This window comes from Neofelis nebulosa, chromosome 8, assembly GCF_028018385.1.
Source record: "Neofelis nebulosa isolate mNeoNeb1 chromosome 8, mNeoNeb1.pri, whole genome shotgun sequence".
Classification (NCBI taxonomy): domain Eukaryota; kingdom Metazoa; phylum Chordata; class Mammalia; order Carnivora; family Felidae; genus Neofelis; species Neofelis nebulosa.
The window spans coordinates 23467527-23479762 of record NC_080789.1 but is presented as its reverse complement, the minus strand read 5'-3'; the positions used below and the strand labels follow the sequence as shown (position 1 = coordinate 23479762).

The 12236-nt window shown below is 38.6% G+C and overlaps 1 long non-coding RNA gene across 6 annotated transcripts in view; it reads right to left on the bottom strand.

Moving 5' to 3' along the window:
• LOC131519043 (uncharacterized) overlaps window positions 1-12236 on the bottom strand; it is a 102404-nt gene that overhangs the window by 41263 nt on the left and 48905 nt on the right. For 2 of the 6 annotated variants that reach the window (XR_009265426.1, XR_009265422.1), the window contains one exon: window positions 4272-4449. The exons of 1 other annotated variant lie outside the window; for it this stretch is intronic. This is a non-coding gene — a long non-coding RNA (uncharacterized LOC131519043). Of the gene's footprint in view, window positions 1-671; window positions 871-4271; window positions 4450-11386; window positions 11480-12236 lie in introns of all 6 variants that reach the window. 3 more of the 6 variants (XR_009265424.1, XR_009265423.1, XR_009265425.1) reach the window with 3 other exon arrangements.

Here is a 12236-nt window from a genome sequence, read left to right as displayed (position 1 = left end):
AAAAGCAAGAATATTATGTAGGTACTTACATAACAAAGCAGAAAACTCCTGTCCTGTTCCTCCCACCCCATCTGTCTGTGGCTGCCATCATAGTCAGTTTCACCCTCTGCTTCAGTGACCCTGATCTCAGAACACTGCTTCCTCCTGGAAAGCCCAACCATTTCAGTTTGGGCAGAAGGCCAGACGTGATTCCACAACTTGGTACCCGGCAGTTGCCAAGCATGACTCTTGAGCAGCAATGAAGTGTGGCCACCATGCTGGATGGGTTGGTGCTGGGAGTGGAGGTAAACACGGTGAAGGGAAGCACCAATTCATCTCTGTGGCTCACAATGCTATCCAGATCCAGATTCATATGCCAGGGCCATATGAAACCTTGCAACAGGCCAGATGAGGCTATGGTTTGTTGACCGTTGATGTACATTATCCTTCCAATACATTGGTCTCTCACTCTCTGGACCTCTTTTCTTCTGATGATCTTGTCCTCACCTTACCTTTGACATTCATTGCCATGATAATGCCTTCTCATCACCAAAAGTTGCAACCACTCCCTGTAAATTCAATTTTAGTACCCCCTCTGTTATACCACTTCCTATCTTTCCAGCACATTCCATGTAGTCTTCCAACTACAACAATTCTTCAACCCATCTGCTCTGACAATCTGAAGTCCTTACCTTCCTTTCACTGTATTTCAGGATCTTCAGGTTTTTCTTATCTTGCTTAACATCTCCAAGAATCAGAGATATCACTCCCTTCCACACAGCTCTCTTTTGTCATGCTCTGACTTCATCCCCACACCTGCCACAACCCCAGCTCTGCCTAAGTACACTTTTCTGCTTGCTCCATACTTCACACATGCACAGCTGAACAGACCTAAAGAAAAACACAATCATACTGGCTGATTTCACTTTAAATTCATAATCTCCCCCCCCCACCCCAAGTGGCCTTAGAGCTACCTGGCAGCCCCATATTCATTCACTCTCCACCATTACTATTAGAAGCCTCCTTCTATTTCTTCCAAGTTCTAATATCTGCTCATTCTCATTCTCAGTTGATAAACATGCTTTCTCTTTTACTAAAAAAAATCAGAAGGTTTGATTCCTATGAGCTCATACCACTACAACTATACACCCACTCACATATGTGCTCAGAAAGTTTCTTTTATCTTCTGAGTATGCTCTGCCCATATTCTTCCCTAAGGCCAGCCTATCCACTTGTGCATGAAATCCCATCTACCTTGCCTACTCAAAAACATCACTCCAGAAATTTGTTTCTGTCTCTGCTGTATCATGAACTTTTTCTCTTTATTGGGTCATTTTTGCAAATGTACAAGAATGCTATAATTTTTCTTGGCTTCCAAAAGACCTAACTCTACCTGTCCTAGAACTATTTCCCCATTTCTCTGTCTATATCTATTTGTATAAAAACTTATTGGTAGATGCTGGCTCCAATTTCCTCTCTTTCTGTTATGCCTTCAACCCATTCAAATCAGGCTTTGCCGCCTGCACTCCACCAAAAATATTCTACTCAAGGTCATTGGCTTCCAGATTACTGAGGCCAAAGAGCCCAATGAGTTTTATTCACCTTAGTTCCTCATTGTAACTGATCTTTCAGCATCATTTGGTACATTTGACCATTCTGTCCTCCTTGAAACTCTTTCTTTACTTATTTTCCAGCAGTCCACACCTTCCTAGTTTCCTCCTCCTGTTCACTAATGTGTCTTAGTCTTTACTGGTTCCTCATCTACCCAATCTCTAAACTTTTATGTGTCCAGGAGTCCTTAGACCATTTCTCCACCTATACCCACTCTTTTGTGGATCTCATCAAACTTACGACTTTAAATACTATCTTTACACCAACAACTTCCAAATTTATGTCTCTAGTATAGACCTCTTCCTTGACTTTAGACTCACAAAACAAATTTTCTATTATCTTTTCTTGGGTTTCTCAAATGTGTCTCAAACTTAACATGTGCAGGGGACTTCCATTTCTAACAATAAGGTTATCTGGGCACCTTGATAAATTCTTTTGCTGAAAAATAACTAAAATTTCTGAATTTAAATTTTTTCTTAAAAACAATATCAATAATCAGATAATAAAATTCAAGGACTGAGAGAAAGTAGGATTTCTGAAAAATTAAAAGCACTGAAACTTAATTTAATGTTTAGGTACTTTGCCTAACAGAATAACTTTAAAGTACAATTTTAATGGTTGATATGATGCATGGAAAAGTTAAAAAAAAAAAACCAACGTAGGCCTGCCCAAGATGAAAAATCTAATAGGCAGTCTTTTCCCCATAAAACTGGAACCCAAAAGGCTACATCATCAGTTTATGGGTGATATATCAGTTTTATGGGTGATATATCAGTTTATGATGATACATTAATATATGAATGATATATAGTAGTATAAACACCCTAACTTTGTTCTTGGTTGTCCTAGGTTCTTCACATTTCCATGTAAATGTATATATATATGTACATGTATACAAATGTATACATATATATAAAACACACACATATATAACACATATATATAACATATATTCTAATCTGTATATATATATTATATATATATATAAAGATTAGAATCCACTTGGCAATTTCTAGCCCAAAAATAACTAATCTACTGGATTTTAATCAGGATTCCATTGTATCTATAGATCAACTTGAGGACAGTTGCATCATAAAAATATTATTATCTGTAAACATGGTACCCTCTCCATTTATTTAAGAAGGCTTTAATGTTTCTCAGCTATGCGGTAATTTTAAAGTTTTCAGTGTAGAAGTTTTACATTTCTTTTGGTAAATGCATTCTTAAGTGTTTGATACTTTTAACACCTAATGTAAATAATAATTTTTAGATTATTTTAATGTTTTTATGTGCTCTACTATAAAAATGTAATTGATTTTTATATTTTAATCTTTTATCCAGTAATTTTGCTACATTCCTTTGGATTTTATGATCACATTTGCTTTTAACTTTAGTAACTCTACTAATTTGACATTAGTTTTATGAAGAGTTCATTTCTACTCCAGGTTTTACTTTTGGTTTGCTAGGGAGAAACTAAGTAATGTGAGAAAGCAATCTAGATGAGACCAATACAGGATCCAGAAATATCAAATAGACTAAATATGATTCTAGTTGAAGCCTCTTTTTCTAGCTTTATCTTTCTCATTTCTCATTTAGAATCCACTTCAAGGCTTGAAATCTTCTGGCATATTTAAGAAGAAAGTAAGAATTTCCCAATGGCATCTCTGGAAATTATTCTAAAATTCTCCTTCATCTATCTTTTCCTCTACTGTCTATTATGCTTGGACTCTGAGGAATAGCAGATTAAACCATGTATTCTATCAAACTTGTCTTTGTTTCACAAAATCAGGGATTACCTAGAAGGCAATATGGATATAATGAAAGAAAAGTGATTCTTCAGTGAGACCTAATAATCATCTCACAACATGAAGAAGTGAAAAGAGTCCAAGCTTTGGCATTCCAAGACTTAGGTTCAAATCCTCTCTCTTCCACTTGCTAGATGAGTGGCCTGGACTAGAATGCCCTTTTATATTTCATTTTCTGCACGTCATAATGGAGGTATTAGTTGCTTCCTCTAAAGGATGCTGTGAAAGTTCAACAAGACAACACATATAAAGCGCCTACCCCTGATATGCCCAAATTCGAAAGACCCCCAAGAACAAACCACCAGAGTCCAGAGTCAAAGCCAAGCGGCAAGGGTCGTTTATTACAGGTTCGAACCGGACCTCCGTGCACTCGTTACCGGTAATGCTAAGAGGTCCCGAGCGAGGATCTTACAGCTTCTTTTATAGACAGGCACAAACAAGTTAGGGATTTTTCGTGGTTACAGAGCTGTTATTGGTTGACATTTAAATTTGAACACTCAGCAGAACTTGATTGGTTCCCACCTTTAGGTCAGACCACAACCGGGCACACCCTGGCTGGTTCCGAGAATGGTGGGGGGGGGGGCGGGGGGGGTTCTTTTCTTTGCAGTTGTGAGTACACCTGGTAATTTTTCTCTTAGTCTCTCACCCCAGGGTCTGGTATGCCAGAGATATTCAATAAGTACTAGTTCTATTTCCAGCCTTATTGTTTTGAGATGTATCACACTTAAGCTTTCTCAAGAAAACTTGGAATGTGGGTCACTGGAAATTAATTTGAGATCTTAAGTATATTTCATTTTTTGCTATCTTTAAACTATAACCACAACTTAAAATATTATTAATTTCAGGAGGATTTTAATTTGAATAATTTGCTATTACCTCAAAGAAAAGTAGTGATGGCAGCCACTAAAACTCACATCATTCCACTTCTGTTAGATCCTGATACTTTACTGCATCCCTAAACAGCCCCTTCCCATTCCTTATAGCAGCTCTTTCAGACCATCTCCATTCTTTTCAAGGCCTTAAGGACATCTCAGTCACACAACTCTCAGCAGATCTGAAAGAATAAAAGCTTTCAGCCATGCTACTCCTTTAGGACCCCTCCCACCCTCACTTCATTATATCTCTGGACCTTCACTCCTTGCTTATTTTCCTTTCATTTCAAGGATATTTCCACCCTTCTTTCTAAGAAAATCCCTTCGGTTGTATTCTTTACCTAATCTCTCCTATCTCCCCACAAACTTAATCATTTATTTCTTCCATATTTCATGCTCTTGATTTCTTCATCTGAACAGGCTCTTCCCCCTGTCTTGCAAACAGACTGAGAATTTGGTCTTTGCCTCTCTTCCCATTCTACATTAGCTCTTTGGATTCTTTCATACTCTAGCCACTCTGCTTTTCTGATAATTCTGAAATTCTCAGCTCTGGCTATGACTTCATCCGTGAGCTCAAGAGCAGTATATGCCCACTTGGCATTTTCACTGGGCTATTCCACCCTAATTCAAATACAAATAGGCCAAATGGGATATTGTATTCTTCCACCCATCCACCCTCATTTGGGCTTGACTCTAAGGAACGCTAGGCTAGGCCCTCTGTGCTGGGCTAGTAGAAAATTGGAACTGGGAGTCCTAGAACTAATGGAGTAAACTCAATTTTCAGGCCTATCCAAATGTGAAAGGCAAAACAGCACTGGAATGACATATACAAGAGAAGCAGTCTAGAACAATGTGGGAGTTAAGCAGGTGGGAATGCCTTGCTCCTGAGTCATCCTCCTGGTTGGGAATGCAATTCCATTCAAAGGTTGAGGGTACAAGAGAAGAGTTTGAAGTAATAAAAAGCTGGCAAAAGCTTATAGATTTCCAGTTCAGCAAAAAGGTTGGCGCTCAGGGTAATTTTCCTTGATCTAATGATAGAATTGGGAACAAGCTAAAAAGTAAGGCTGGTCCAGCAATTCCACTTCTGGGTATATATGTGAAGAAAACAAAAACACTATCTCAAAGAAATAGTTCTCCCATTACAGCATTATTCATAATAGCCAAGACATGGAAATAACCTAAGTGTCTGATGTTAGATGAATGTATATGTGGTATATATAAATATGCAATGGAATAAAATTCAGCCATTAAAAGCAAAGAAATACTGACATTTGCAACAACATGAATGACTTCTGAGGGCACTGTGCTAAGTGAAATAAGTCAGACAGAATAAGAAAAATACTGCATGGTCTCACTTATATGTGGAATCTACTTACAGAAATCTAACTTATAGAAACAGAGAGTAGAATGGTGGTTACCAAGGGCTGAGAGCCAGGGAAAATGAGGAGTTGTTGATCAAAGAGTACAAACTTCCAGTTGTAAGACAAATAAGTTCTGGGGTTCTAATGGATAGCATGCTGACTATAGTTAGCAATATCGTGTTGTATATTTGGAATTTGCTTAGAGAGTAGATTTTAAATGTTCTCACCACTGGGGAAAAAAGGTAACTACATGAGGTAATGAATGTGTTAACTAACCTCACTGTGGTTATCATTTCACAATACATACGTGTACGAAATCACCATGCTGTACACTTTAACCTTACACAATGTTATCTGTCAATTATGTCTCAATAAAGCTGAGAAAAATGAGAAGCAAGGTTGGGCTTAAATCATAAAGGGAAAAAATACAGCAGCTATAAGATGAAAGTTCCTTGGATGCCAGCTTTAGGAAGTCCAGACTACTTGAGCCAAATGTATTCTCTCAACAGATCTTTATTGAGCACTTACTATGTGCAGAGCAATAGAAGCTAGGGACTGGGAATTTAACTGTGAATAAAAAGAAGTTGACAACAAGCAGTCCTTTCTCTCATAGACAGTCTGGGGAAAGTTATAAAATAATGAAGAGCTGGTTACAACATGGAAGTGGGAGTAAGATGCCAAGATGGGGAAGTGTAGTACTTTGAAGGGCACCTAACCCAGAGTTACAAAATCAGTAAATAGGTGGTGAACATTTGTCATGTTGGCTGTTAGCCCTGCATCTTTGATCCCTTTTTTAATCCTTGGGAAATTTTCAGCCATATGCATCCCTTTTCCCTAAGACAGGAACCAGAAAACTCGCCACCCCAGCCTCTTTTGTAACTGGGGCACAGGTGTGTTCCCTGGGCTACACTGATCAGACTCATCTCTGAGAGATTTTGATTTATATATGAGAAAGATGAATACAAAGGCCCCCAGTGGAACCATTTGGCCTTCAAGGCACCCAAGCCTTAGCAGGTACGCTGGTTGGAAAGTCAGGTTCTTGAATCAGATTTAGCATCAATGCTGGCGGCAGGTGCACTTCCAGTCCATTCGGGTTCCAAAGTCAAGCCAATGCTCCAACATTTTATGAGCCATGTAATCACCTTTTCTGCTTAAAGAAAGATTTGGCTTCTACCACTTGCAACCAAAAAAAACTCCCAACAAATATAAAAAACTTCCTAGGGGAAGTGATATCTAAACTGAGATGTGAAAGAGGATGAGGCTGCTGTATGATATATATGAAAGTTGTTAAAACAGCAAATCCTAGGAATTCTCATCTATAAGGAGAATATGCTTTTTTTCTTTCTTTAAAATTGTATCCTACAAGATGATGGAGGTTAACTAACCTTATTGTGGTAATCACTTCACAATACATGTAAGTCAAAGTATTGTGCTGAATATCAACTACCGTCTCAATAAAAATGGGAAAGAAAGAGGACTGGGGGTTAGCTAGGAAGTGAGAGGGTTTGCAGCTGAAGGAATATGGCCAGGGGAAAGAGAAGGAGAACATGGTATATTTAAGGGATTGAAGAAGTTAGGTGTCATGGGAGGTGGTGAGTTGTGAGAAGTAAGTCTGAAGAGGTTAGCAGGGATGTGGCCATGGAGTATCTCACACCAGATTAAGCCCTTTAGCAAAGTTGACTCAGCAAATGAGCAGGATGCAGGTTATGATTGAAAACCTCATTGCCGAGAACCAAGAGGCTGGGACCAAATTTACTATTCTCCTAGTCCTGTTTGCTGCCTCCAGGAACATTGTTTTCCCCAAGGCTCGTTAGTCAAGCCTGGGTCTTATTACCTCCATCTCCAAATTGGACATTGCAAAAGAGAAAATGCAGAGAAAGGTATCTATCACGAAATATTTTCCAACGTGGACCAGCAAACCACCTATGAGAATTTCATCCAGCAGGGGTGTCTAGCAGATGGACTTTCAACCCAGCATGAAAGTGTTAAGAAAAACTTCTAATCGCATCATTTCCTCAATATCCATCTCAGTGCTTTTGCCTAGGAAACCCAATTCATATTTCATTTACCACACCTGAAGCCCACTGTCTATTCTAGACATAATAAGCCAGAACAGCACCAATCACGACGATCAATTTATGAATTGAATACTAAAGATTGTCACAAACTTGGCCCCACTGGCCTCAATGGACCATTTGGTACTTGAAGACTTTAGATCAGTGAGTTCTCAGGTTGTTAATAGATATTGTTATAAATTGTTGTAAGATCAAATAATATTGAGAAACACTTATTGAAGCAGAGGTTATCTGCTGAGAGAATGCTTAATGTACACCAAAACCCCCGAGATGAAGAGAGGGTATGCATCATGTTCCAAATTTACTTGATTACTACCTTCCCTGTGTCAGGATAGGTGACCCACAGAACCTATCCTTAGGCCATTCTTTCTCTTTAATATGACCTGTATGTCATGTAAAGGTAAGTGTCAGGGCAGTTTTTACCTGAAGAGAAAAAAACTAACCTAAAAAACATAACTCAGGTCATTTCACTTGACCAGTAGCTTCCCGTCTCACACCAATGTCATTTTCCTTTCTTTTTTTTAAATTTTTTAATGTTTATTTACTTTTGAGAGAGAGACAGAATACAAGCAGTGGAGGATCAGAGAGAGAGGGAGACGCAGAATCTGAAGCAGGCTCCAAGTTCCAAGCTGTCAGCACAGAGCCCAATGTGGGGCTCAAACCCATAAACTGTGAGATCATGGCCTGAGCCGAAGTCAGAGGCTAAACCAACTGAGCCACCTAGGCGTCCCAATTTCATTTTCCTTTTAATGAGATAGACCTAATTCCACCTATCTAATACTTTCCTTTTCCCTGGGGTTTTTGATTTCCTTTGTTTTTATTAGTTACTTCCTCCCTGTGGTGTCGCTCCTGCTCTATCTTGGGGAAAAAGTTTCTTCATTAAGTTCACCTGGAAAATCTACATCTCCCAGGATACAATCAGGTTTTCACATTCTAATTTCAGTCTCCCACATTTTCCAATTAAGGTATACACGCTCAAATACAAACAAAGCCAGGACTTTTGAGTGGGCCAGGGAAGTTTCTTAATGAGGTCATCTGATTTTGGCTGTCCCGGCATAAGGAAAAGAATCAGATGCACCTTGTCATCTGAGACTGTCAGACCCCAAACAAACATAAGGACCTTCAAAGCCTTTCACATTTGTCTATACCACCAGTTCTCAGATTTTAACTGGCGTTACACTCCCCTAGGCTTATAAAACCTAGATTGTTGGGTCATACCCCAAGAGTTTCAGATTTAGTAGCTCAACCATTCCTATCAGATTTCCAGATGATATTGACAATGAGGACCACACCTTGAAAACCAGACTTAGACAATAGTGAACTACAACCTTGGCCTGGTTGGGGTGGGTAGAGGGGAAGGCAGAGGCAAGTGCCTGATGAGGTACTTGCTCTTATTTCCTTTCCTTTTTTTTTTAAACAGGTGAAAGGCTTGATAGCAAATGCTATAGAGTGGACATTTGGGTCAGAGAGACACTGGCTTCAATCCCAGATGTGCCACTCAGTATCTGAGGTCCTGAAACTATTTATTTATCATATGTACCCCAATCATCCCATGTGCACAGTAAGGTAAGACGAGTAGAGCCCACCACAGTCTTCACCTGCTGTGAAGACTGAGTAGGACAAAGCTCTCAACAGAGACTCTGGCTCACAGTAAAGCACTCAATAAATGGTGACCACATGAGTATTGTTTCATCGATTTTCAAAAAACCCTGGTGATATCCAGCCCTTAAGCTCCAGACACTAAGCAAAGAGAGTCTGGATGCTTTAGCATTTATCAAAAATCCAATGGAAATATTAAATCACCAGTCCTGCAGGATACAAACCAAGTATTATAGAACTCATCCCCAAATTACTGACGTTGCTTTTTTTTATGATTCTTTTTTGACAGAGGAATGTTTTCTCCAATCTCTTTTGCCTTTAGATGGCAGGAGTTGGAATTTTGGACCCCCAGTCAAAAAATTCCAGAAAGGCTTCCTTACCCATTACTAATTATAAAATAAGTAGTGAGTCCTATATTTCTTGGGCATTCTTACGTCTTAATGTAAATATAGATCCTCAGGTTTCCTCTGCCCAATCTACTCCATTTCCCCATCAGGCTTTGTTAGAACCCCCTGCTATGTGCATGTAGGGTACCCTGCACCCTTCTCAATATTTTACACATTTGTAATTATTTAATCAATTATTTGTAATAATTTGTTTAAAGTTTGTTTGTTCTCATCTAACACACTTTTCAAGAGAGAATTATGTCTACTAAGTTCCCCACTGTACCCCCTAGAATAGAACCTGGAAGGTAGAAAGTCTATAGTCAATGTTTGACGAGGGTCAGACCAAATAACCAAATTCCCCAAGAAGTGTGAACCACAGAGTGAGAAAGACAATGTAGTTTTTTGTGCATATTCTGAACAGCATATTTCAGGAATGTATTTGACAAGAAAAAATAAGATATAACTCTCCCAATATGTTTTTGATAGTTAAGTATTGGAATTTCCTACTAAATTAAGGACTTTAGTAATCCAGTTTAATAGCCCAAATTAAGAACTTCTGACACATGAATTTCTCCTTAGTAAAAAAAAAAAAGCACTGGACTTTTGGGTTTTACATATGTTAGAAAGTCAAATAGTGGTAAAGCATCTATGTAGTACTTGGCAAAATTCATTCAACTCATTTTTGTTTTGTTTTTGTTTTTTTTTCTGTTGAAAACACTGGCCCTTTTCCTTATTACTTTGCCTGGTATATTCCTTCCAATATGGATATAAATGTAAATGCATTTCTGGGCCCTGCTATTCTTTTATCATTTTAAATTACCTCTCCACTTCACCATAAATTGTATATTTGGAGTTCCATTTGTGGCCAAAATGCAATTGTTTAATTGTGCAATATGTAATTTGTAATATAATTATGCTGGCCAAATTATTTCCTGGGCTGCTCAATTACTGTGATTACATTTGTTAAGTTTACAAGCCACATGCTGTTATTCTCCTTTCCCTCTGGCTGGTAAATAGTTTTATTTTGCTTTTAGTTCTTGGGTTCAGAGCTTCAAGTGGGTGTCATAAGGGGGAGTGAAATTTGATATCTTGTTTTCTACCATTACAGCCCCACTTGTGTTAATGAAGATGGAAGCTGAAGCTGAAAACCACAAACGACTTTTACTGTTATGCATCCACTCAACACTTAGAAAGAGAGATTGATGATAGCACATTTCAAATTCATCTTCCAGAACATTCCATCTCATATGGGGAAAATGGCTAACATTTACTGAGTGCTTTCTATGGGCAGGCACTAGACCAAGCATTTTACATACATTTAAACGTTCATCTTTGAAACAAACCTGTGAGGTCAATGCCATGATTCTCACAGTGTCTTAGTCTAGGTTCTCCAAAAAGCAGAACATATGATAATGGCTTGTGTGCAGGCAGTTTAAATTGGGAAGCACACCAAGGAAAAAGAGTGAAGATTAGGGGGAGTGAAACCCAGGGTTGTGTTGTCCGGATGATTGACTTTGTGGGCAACTGGGGTTCTAACAGGTGAGGAAAGCTCTGAGGAGCTACACAGAAAACACCCTAGAATTATCTGTCTTAGACTCTGAGAAGGGAAATATTTCCTGCCTGGATTCTATCCCTTTTGGTCAAGAGCTCTTCTGTAGGGTGTTGGCATCGTAACACTTCCATGGCTACAATACCTACGAGTAGTGAGTCCTGTGAGGCCTCATGTGGCTGTAGCGGAGAAGCTCTGGACCAAAATGTAAGCTATGCATGGGACAGCTGAGGCACTTCCATCTAGAGTAAGATGGTAGGCAAAATATGAAACAGGGCAAAAGACGTATTCCATACACACCGTTTATTCTTTCTTTCTTCCTTTCTTTCTTTCTTTCTTCCTTTCTTTCCTTTTCTTTCTTTCCTTTTTTTGCATATGTCAAAAATTTTTCATTATATTTGTATAATTCACCAACAATTTTTTACAGCTTTATTGAGGAATAATTAATACACAAAAAGAAACTGCTCATATTTCATGTATACAATTTGATGAGTTTGGATGTATTCATACTCCATACACTCATGATATCACCACCACAATCAATACAATAGACGTATCTCTCACCTCCAAAAGTTCCCTTGTGTCCCTTTGCTCTTGTTTTGTTCTGTCTTTGTATAAGAACACTTAACTGAAGGTCTACCCTCTTAACAATTTTTAAGTGCACAACATCATACTGTTAAGTATAGACATTATGTTGCACAGCAGACATCTCAACCTACTCACTGTGTAATTGTAACTTTATACCCAATGAACAACTCCCCATTCCACCCTACCTCCATCCTCTGGCAGCCACCATTTTATTTTCTGTTTCTATCTTTTTGACTCTTAAAGATACCTCATATAACTAGAATCACGCAGTATTTGTCCTTCTGTAACTGACTTATTTCACTTAGAACACCTTCAATACCCATTTGTGTTGTCGCAAATAAACCATTCTTGCATCCTAGGGATGAATCCCACTTGATCATAGTGATCAAGTGCTCATAGGATCATAGTGAT